Below are 9194 nucleotides of genomic sequence, written 5' to 3' on the forward strand. Positions count from 1 at the left end.
GAGAACAATATTCCCCAGGGACCACTCTCAAAGAGAGCACACTAAGTACCTGGCTGTGTTTGACAAAGAGTGTTTGCAGCAAAAGCAGCGATGCATAAAATGATGATTTTGCTAACTCCTGCTCCTGTAAAGTCAGGCTGCTATTCAGACAGCCTATCCTGGTTCTTCAGGCCAAATAGGACACTTGTGCTTTCAGAGGCTTTGCTCAGGTGTGAAGGCATCTATTCATGACGTGCAAGGAACAGATACACTTTGCTCCCATTTCTTAACTGCAGATTTCAGTAGGTAGTTTTCTTTTTCAAATGCACATCATCAGCTACAGCAAAAGAAGGTAGCAGTTTAACTTAATCACTCTCCAAAACAGAACTGCTTCTTAGAAAAATTGGTATTGCAGGATATTATTCCACATACTTCCCTGTTTCTCCTGCTATTTTGTTATTTTGGGTAGTCATAGACCCCTTCTTTTCAGTAACTGTGACTAAATCAATTGCTTCCTGCCTTGATGGAGGTATCATTATTACCATTTTAAAGATAGGAGACGATAGTGAGAGATTAGGGCCTGTATCCAGCAAAACACTTAAGCACTTGCATAACCCGAGGCACATAATACCCCTCTGTAGGACTGTACGCTCCTTCCAAGTTGCGCAATTTACTGAACCTGGGCCTCCTGCTTTGCCTGAGGACTCCCAGCACTGCAGCTTCCCACACTCCCAGCCTCTCCTTCCCTCACAGCCTGGGACCGTGCACTCTGCTCTGTCACACCTACAGCAAATAGGAGCCTTGATGTAGGAGCCCTTTTGGCTCCTTTTCCAGTTAGAAAGCTGAAGAGATGCATAACTTCTCCTGGAATTCATTATTTAAAATCATGCAAAATTTCTCAGTAACTCCAGATCACATTTGCACCGCTCACAGGTTTAAATTCTAACCACACTTAGCATAGCCCAAAGCTCAATCTGTTTATTTCTTTCTCCATTATCACCTCCAGCAGCAAAGATTCAGCATCTTGGAGACAGTGGATGATTTTGATGATGGTGCATTTTGCAGGGAAGAATGCAGCTGCCTGTCCTGCTACTGATGAGTGTGCTGTGCTAGCAGGGATAAACACCCTTTTCTGTCAACAAGGAAAGCAAGAATAACAATGAGTTTATAAAATTAGGGCGCTGAACTGTTGAGAAAGAGAGTCATTTTTCTGATCATAATCCTACTTTTAGAAAGCTCTGCCAATCTTTCTACTGGTCTAATGCAAAGGTGGATTTTGCTGACTTGAATAATTTGAAAGTAAATGATGATTCTGGTGTACAGGGGCTGGCAGAGGAAGTTGTTTATGTAATTCTGGGCTTGCTAATAACCCTCTTCATAGCTAGAAGTGGTGCCAGGGAAGCTGCTGGCTATGTTAAAATGCTTTCACATTTCCTTGCCTTTATTGTTTTCTGTCACAGTTCTTCTTTTCTTTCCTTCTTTTTTAATTAGTACATGAACTATTTTTAGTGTCTCTAGACAAAAAATGTATTGTTCGAGATAAAATGGGGCCAGGTACCATGAAAATGTACTCAGGGAAAAACATTTGGAGCCAGAGTTATTCTTTGGCTATGTGCAGTGAAAGTCTGCATGCTCAGCCCAATTAGTTACAGCTATGTCACTTCACCTAAGTCAGGGGAACCGTTGTCGGTGTAGAAGGGACAATTTTGGCTCTCAAGCTGCAGAGAATTATTCTGACCCACACACACCTTCCCTGTGCAGCATTTAGAATATTCTGAATTATTTAATCCATCCAAATACCTCTTGTTGAAGAGATGAATGATGAACAAAGCTTTTGAGTCTTGGTCAAATTTGATGTTTGATAAGGCACCTCTCAGAGCTTAAACAAGCTCACAGTCTTGATGCTTTTCTTCATGTTTGTCCAAAGGCCAGTCCCACACTACGCCTCTGCTCTAGTCAACCATTCAACTCCTCTGAGGTGATGAAAGCTCTGTTACAAGGGGAGAGCTTCTCTGTGTGGAAGTTATATTGAAAATGGGAGGAATCCACCAGAAATGAAGGGCTCTCCCAAAGAACCGAGTGCCTTCTATACTCTAGCTACTGCCTCATTCTTTGATCTTGCCTAAATAAAAACAAGCATATAGGTTTACCAAAAGAGACCCCAAAAACTTATGAAAAAATATCCTTCCAATATGCACGCTTCCCTGTTAAAAAAAGACAAATATTATCCATGTTGTTAAACACAGCTGTGGAAGTTCATCTAATACTGTGGTGACAAGTACAGCAGAAGCAGCTGTTCAGAAAAGCAAGACATGTCAAGTGCAGGATCAGTTCTAGGTGCATATACAAAATGGCTCCTGATACTCTTCTCAGTAGAAGAACCCAAGTGTTTCAGAAAGAGGTTTAAAAAAAGGTTACTTCCAGTCATCTGTCATCTGTGCAATGCAGGCTTTTAACACTTCACAAAATAATTCCCATGCAGAGGCAGATGACTTACATTTAAAGTAGCAAGCATTTTCAACCTTTCTCAAGTTATAGGTCCCTAAAATATTCCCACAGATGCACAGGCCTCTGCAGAAATCCCACTATATCTAGCATACAAAAACATACCTTTAATCATCTTATAAGTAGTCCATAGAAAAACAACAGAGGTCACAAGCTGATAACCACTGAAGCAGAGAAGCCTTTTTAAGTAGAAATCAAGTATTGGCTTAGAGGCTTGAAATAATGGCGAAGTCACCTGATTCTATGGCAATCCAAATAGACGTGTTGTGGTACACGTAGCTTCAGCCTCTCACCCCTGGATCCTGCCAGCAGCACAACTACAAACCCGATGCAATGCACCAGTGACCACCAGCTGGAAAGGGATGGGGCTGAGTTGCAAAGAGAATGAAATGCAGTGGGGATGAGCCCTGGTGCTTGGCTTGATTAGAGGTTCTGCTTCAATCTTTGCACCATGGCCCACTCATGGCCTTTCAACACCGCAGGATCTGAGTGGAGTCAGAGCCTGAGTGGCCTCAGAGTCAGGACCTGGAGATCCACAAGGGATGTGTGGGTACTGTAGGCAAGGGAAGCTCATAAGTATGGGGTTAACCCAGTCACTACTACTCTCTTCTTGTGTTCAAAGCTGTCCTGATAGCAATATACGCTAAGACACCACAGAACTACAATACATACATGTGGCAGAAACTTGTCTTATAAAGCAGGAAAACCAGTTTGATAGCTACAGATTTACTTCAGTGAAAGATCCAGTTCAATGGATTTACTGTCCATGACAGTAGGATGACCCATCCGTTCCCACCATAACCCTCAAGGCCTCTCTCAGGAGACTCCTCAGCTCCCTGTGCCCCTGGCGTGGCCAGGCGCTGCCCGACAGCCCCGTGCGCTCCTTGTACCGGGTTTGTGGTACGTGGGCGGACGGCAGCCAGCTGGATTTGAGGAAGGTTTCAGCAGAGACCTTGAATGACTTATTGCCTGGCAAGCTACCTCGATCTCCAGTTTTGAATGCTTTCCTTAGGGAGTTAAGAGGCCCCTCACAGACTGGCAGAGGAGTGCACGTGAGGGACCTGAGAGAGAGTTTATGTTTTCCTAGCACTCACCCCACCGTCAGGACTATTTTGTGCTTCCTTTTTTGGGCTACTTGTAACAGATACTTCCTTATTTGAAGCACTGACTGAAAGGGCGGGCAGAAGTGGCGATCACGGAGTCAAAAAGGCCCCCTTGCTGAAGTATAAATATTTTTGAGTGCTTTGCAGTTCCACTTACACAACCTGAGTATTGTTTAAAGATAAATAATATGATCTTTAAAGAAGAGGTCAATCCCCTGCTTCGGTTGGCATGACTCCATGTGACTTCCATGGAAATATGCTATTTTGCGCTGAGATCTGCCACCCAATGTTTTGACTGGTTCATATACTAAGAAATTCTCTGGATGCTTTGTGCTTCATAAAATGGCCCTGAATTAATTTAGGTTTCTTCCTGGTGTCCTTCTTGGTGTGTAATACCAGTATTTCCTCTCTCTTTTTCAAAAGTTATTTTCAAATATTATGAAAGAGGGTTGGAGGTGCCATCTTCCACCTTCTGTGTGTACCTGTTGTCAGATTGGTCACATCAAAACAGAATTTCAGTTTTTAAACAAAGCCTTTGCTCAGCTTGTGTGTAAATGTGAACTACCCCATTGACCTTAATCAAATAATCATATGCTTCAAATTCAGTGTATGTTTATGTGTTCTGCTGAACTTAAAACTTACTTACTGCTCCTTCCACCTTTGTCGGAACCAACTGATAAAAGGTGGACTTGAAAGAAGGTAAGTATCCTGCAAACACTGAATTTCTGTTGAAACCACACACTTTGGAAAAAAGGAAGAAACTACACTTTAAAAACGTGATAACGCAATAGCAGAGGTTATTAAGATGCTTTGAAAAAGCTAAATCTTTGTATGTATGACCCTTAAAAATTATTTTATAATTTACTATCACTGCATGGTTGGAAGAAGAAAGATGCAGTGTTTTACACAGGTAATAATGTGGCTAGGATTTATACCCTGTTGGGGTGTGGGGGGGTGGATCTCAAAGGCAGACACAGCCGCACACTGGACAGGAGGCGGTTCAGCTTTGCCTGCAGCAGATGAAGCAGCACAGACATCTCATCAGTCAGTGCCAATACGAGTGCAGGCTTTTCCCACCCAGAAAACCCACTTATCCATGGGCATGAATTTATTTCAATACCTCTGTGTTTAAATGTATGTATTATATATATATATAGCTGCATAATATTAAAGAGAAAAAATATTTTAGGCCTACATTGTGTCTTGATTTGTTTATCTCTTTCTCTTAAATGCCTTGTTTTGTTATCTACCTTGAAGATGTCAGTACTTTGGCTGTATATCTTTCTCTTCTGGTTTAGGAGCAAAGCAGAGGTCTCCAGGGTAGAGGATACCCGCAGTTTTGTCTCTATGTCTGAAACATGTTTATCATGTTTATTCCACATGCAATTATCTGCACATGAACGTGATTTTGTTTACACCAGTACAACATTTCTTCAAGTTTGATGTTGAAATTCTTTACATTGGTTTTGTGTTCAGCTAGAGATACAAGATATCCACTGAAAGCAAAACTAGATGTACCACACTTAGTGCAAATAGAGGTTTATATTTCAGAGAGGACAGCAAGAACTTTTCTCATGGGATCATATTCTGTGTTTATCCACAATTCATGAAACTCACAAAACTGTCCTCCTGATGCACTGAATGTATAAACACACAGAATGGGCATTCTTTTTCTTTTCTTTCCTTTTTTTTTTTTTTTTTAATCTAGCAATCTAGCTTTCTATCAGTATGAAGAATATTTTTAAAAATTTTTTAATACACTTTAACTGCATTATCTCCAAGAATAACATATTGCAGAGACTCTTTGTTGTGACATTCAGAGATCCTGAACACCTACACTAACCATGCCACCCATTCATAACTATGTTTTCTTTCAGACAACATCAATCTTAGAGAGATCTTTCTGTTCACCCAAGGCAGTCAAAAATACTGCAATCACTCATATAGAAGAAAAATATATATACACCCATTTTGAAGGAATGACTTCAGATTTACAACATTAGGAAAAGTTTTGACAGCACCAAGTGTTTAATCTGCAAAGGGATTATAGTTATCTTCACAGTATGCACACATCATTAATGCTAATGGGAACTGCACCTCCAAGACTCGCCTTAAAATGCTGGCTGTAAATAGCATCCCAGTAGGATAATTAAAAGTCTGGTAGAAATACAGCAAGTTCCAGCAAACATTTTCTCCCAGGGTAAGTGATGATAGAATTTGGAAAAAAATAATCAGTAGTTTGCCTGAGATGGGTAGTGTATCAGTTTTACAAACAAGCTCATGCACAAAAGATTTTTCCAACTTTGGTATAATTTTAGTTGATGTATTTTGTTCTATTTCTTAGCCTACTTGTTTTTTCTTCATCTCTGTAATCCTACTTGACCTGAAGTTCAGTGCTGGGATATGTTTGCAGTCATTATTACGTCAGGATTGTCCATTCCCATTTCTGTTTCTCCCATGCTCCAAACTACTGGGTGAGGAAAAAAAAAAAGGCAGATTTTTTTTTCCTCATTTATTTCTGCTCTGGAGTACAATTGCTGGAAGACAGTATCTATTCTGCCAAGAATACCTCTATCTTCTAGAATTACAGGGGCATCGACAGATAAGAATAACAAAACTGATTCATCACATTTTCTTATTTTGAAAAGACTGGTGATGAGGGCGAATCTAGGAATGAAATCAAAATAATCATCTGATATCCCACAGGGACCAAACTGCACCGTGAGAAAGAAATAGCCAACAGCCTCTAGACTTGCAATGTCCCATAAGTTATCCCATTTTGAGGTGACAACATTTGCCCAAGAGGCAAAGTCATGAGAATGATTTTCCTAATGCATAGAGATATTGAAGCTTCTATGTAATATTATAGGCTTTGACATATCCTCAGTTGATATACGATGTTCACACAAAGGCTCAGAGCTTACCCAAGTAATATTTGAATCTTGATAACTGACAGCAGGAGACTTCAGACTTGGCTTCCACCATTTCCTTGTCTTGGCCTCGGAGAAAAAGTTCTCCCAGAGTGCTCCCACGTGTACACGCTTAAATGTGTGCATGAAACGAGTGCCCATAGCACAGGATGTAAAATAATTCAAAGTGAACTTCATTATCTATGAGGAAAAGAAAACAGGTTTGGAAGTGATACCACAGGCAGCAGCAGATCATGCTACAAAACATTAATTAAGCAGGTTTTCCTACAGTTTATGCCAAAAAAAAAATAAAAAACAGGTTCCTGAAATGGAAGTTTCCAGCCTGCCATGCTTAAAAGAGCCTCCATCTTCTTTACTGCAAACATTTACAAGAAAAAAAAAATAGTTTCCTTTCTGTGTTATTAGGTTTCTTGACCTCCTTACGAATCAGCTCCCATTCCCTCTGGAATTGTCTTGGTAAGGAAATGGTTAAGGAAATGGACACTTCACTTTAAAAGGTTTTCATTGTCTGCAGAACAGGACTTGCTGCTCACAAAAAGCAGAACAATCACTTGTACAACTCCAGCAAAAACAACGGGCCCTCTTGGGTAGGAATTGGATCAAATAAATAAATAAATAAATAAATAAATAAATAAGATAAAAATGGGGTCCTACTGCTTTATAAGTCACCAAATTTAAAATAGAAGACAAGTACTTCCCAGCAGAGCTTATTTAAAGCAGTGGGACTAAAACTGATCCCTGAACAAGTAGCATATGGATTCGTGACATACACAGAGACAACGCAGCACAAGGCATTCCCAGTTTCTGGTAGCATCCTAAGACAAAAGGTGGCGTGTTTGTAAACAGACTGAATTATTGGTGGTAAAAACCAAACCACCCGCAAGCTAACAGACACATCCCTGTAACACTGCTGCAACACAGTCTCAGAAATGGACATCTGTATTGACTAGTGCTGTGTTGGAGAACTTGAAGTCTGACTATAAGCAAATAATACAGCTCCCCAGAGCAATCTGGCAAGCCACATAACACTTTGGGTGGTACTGCAGGTTCACTAATTCCCAGTAATCTCTCCCAGGGTAGGGATAACAATACAAATGGCCTTTTTCTGTCAGACAGTCCAGGTTAACAAGGTGTTTTTAAATGGTTGCACATGGCTACGCAAGCCTTTTGCACAGCCCTCATCACTGTACTACAGCCTGAGCTGCAGAAGTGTTTGAGTACCATCTTAACCTCAAGATGAAGTGAACTGAAATAGAAAGAGACCTTCAGTTTCAAAAGGACAGAAGCAAAAACTACAAGCACTGCATTACCCTACTGTTCATGCTCTCATCTGAAGGACCACTGTCATCTTTTGAGATACTCATAATTAGACTGGACAAGACCTCAAGCAACTGGATGTAAACTGAAACTTGGCTGTGCCTTGGGCTAGATGATGATCAGAGGTCCCATTAGACCAGTATTACTTTACAATTTTAAATGCAGCTCTCCTTGTATTCAAATTAATGCAATATGTCTGCAGTGATAGGAAGTGAGAAGTATTCCTTTCACAGCCTGTCAAACATCTAGTGACCTTGACGGTATTCTCTGTTTTAGAGCGACCAGCACTCTGTGAAAGCATCCGTGTTTATATGTTACTTGGACTTTATATGTTACTTGAACTACGCTCTGCACAGCGTATTTACAGTGAGTAAATGGAGATGATGAACATCACTCTGTCCATATCGTTTCTTTGGACTGTGTACTGTATGAAGAAAAACAGGCAAAAAAGTGTGACAGGAGCCTGCTATACAATGAAAAAGGATAGAGACTGCAGATGTCTAGTGCACGTGGGAAGGAAATACTGTAAGTTTGAGCTTACCAAAGGATTTGTCTTAGAATGCATTTTAATTGTTCATTATTTATCAAGTATATAACTAGTGCCAATGAGAAAAAAAAATAGGTGTTTTCTTGGCAACATCGTGTCAAAGTGTTCTAACTGCTGTGTATTCAACTGTGCATATTAAAAGGCTGTTGTTGTATTTGGACTTACATATCACTTACATGCAATAAACACAGTTAACTTTGACTTCACTGCCCCCACTTACAGCAGCAAAGTAAAAGACACAGCAGTATTCATCAGGTATTTGCCAAAATTAATTGATCAGTGCCACACAAATAGATCCATCTTCTGTTCCACAGAAGAGTTTCAGGATACATTATAGAAAACCTTCTTTCTTAATTTTTCAAGCACTAATTTTTACTTCCTGTCAAGGAAGGTAGTGAGGAATTTGCTTTGTGATACAGAAATTTTTAAATCAATGGCTTAGAATTTTCATTAAAGTACACAAAACTCTCTGCTACTGTAAGTTACAAACCTTGTATTGGTAGCTATCTCAGCTTGCTCATTTGAATGTTAGTGGAAACCCTGTCTTTACTATTAAACTAAATTTTATTTTAGGCAGGTGAAAATAAAATACAGTAAAGATCAAACAAACACCCTAAACATGTGTGAACATAAATGTAAATTTAAAGTTTTTCACTATGATAGAATGAAGAAGCTAATGCTGAGCTAGATGCTGTCATGACTTCTAAACTGTTCTTTACTGTGATCACATTCACTTTTACTACTGTAGTACAAAGCAGACTTAAGGAAGGAAGATGATTCCAGCACCTGGTAGAGTAATTTGTGCCTGCAGGA

The sequence above is a fragment of the Cygnus atratus genome, chromosome 2, assembly GCF_013377495.2.
Source record: "Cygnus atratus isolate AKBS03 ecotype Queensland, Australia chromosome 2, CAtr_DNAZoo_HiC_assembly, whole genome shotgun sequence".
Taxonomy (NCBI): Eukaryota; Metazoa; Chordata; class Aves; order Anseriformes; family Anatidae; genus Cygnus; species Cygnus atratus.